This window comes from Primulina huaijiensis, chromosome 3 (genome assembly GCF_012295235.1).
Source record: "Primulina huaijiensis isolate GDHJ02 chromosome 3, ASM1229523v2, whole genome shotgun sequence".
Lineage (NCBI taxonomy): Eukaryota > Viridiplantae > Streptophyta > Magnoliopsida > Lamiales > Gesneriaceae > Primulina > Primulina huaijiensis.
This window is the reverse complement of record NC_133308.1, coordinates 2,475,225-2,476,148: the sequence shown is the minus strand read 5'-3', so window position 1 is coordinate 2,476,148 and position 924 is coordinate 2,475,225.

Sequence of the window (924 nt, the reverse complement as noted above, 5' to 3'; positions counted from 1 at the left end):
AAAAAAAAAAAAAATACAAAATAAAAATATTTTAAATCCGGGACTCGTCTCGCACTCGCTTGAGATCTGTTTTATCGGGTCTAACTCGCGCTGACGGAACGAGTATAATTTGAAGTTGGGTTTAGACTCACCCTATTCTATTATGATCCTTATTCTCATCCCATATTTTGTTTATTCAGGTTGTTTCGTGAATTTGCCAATTATTTCGTGAAAAACATTATTCTCGAATTAGATAAATATATAACTATATATATAAAGATTAAAATATGCTTATTTTTATTTTTATTTTTTGAGTAGGTCTCTTGTGAGACGGTCTCACGAATATTTATATGTGAGACGGGTCAACCCTACCGATATTCACAATAAAAAGTAATACTCTTAGCATAAAAAGTAATATTTTTTCATGGATGACCTAAATAAGAGATCTGTCTCACAAAATACGATATGTGAGACCGTTTCACACAAATTTTTGTCATATTTTTAAAAGAAAACTTGCAAGTCAAGGTAGCTATTAATAATTAATCACATCATTATATAATAACGAGAGGCACTTCGTGTACGTGTGCTTGGGTAACTCTACTTGCCGACCTACAAGCGAAGAAATTAATCAACGTAACATCGAGACATTTATTTCAACATTATGTTTACAATGAGACATCATATATAAATTAATTTAAAAAATATTAAACATTATGAGTATTAACATATTACTGACTAACACAAAACCAACATATATTTTTTATTCGATCCGACTCATGAAAAATTATTATTATTTATATAAAAAAATTATTTTCCACAATAAATATGATTTAAATCAACCCGTCTAATTGACATAGATATATGTACAAAAGACCCACCCACTAATAATAAAGTTGAGTAATGAGATAGATTTTAAGTTAATTATATATATTGAATCTTTAGACT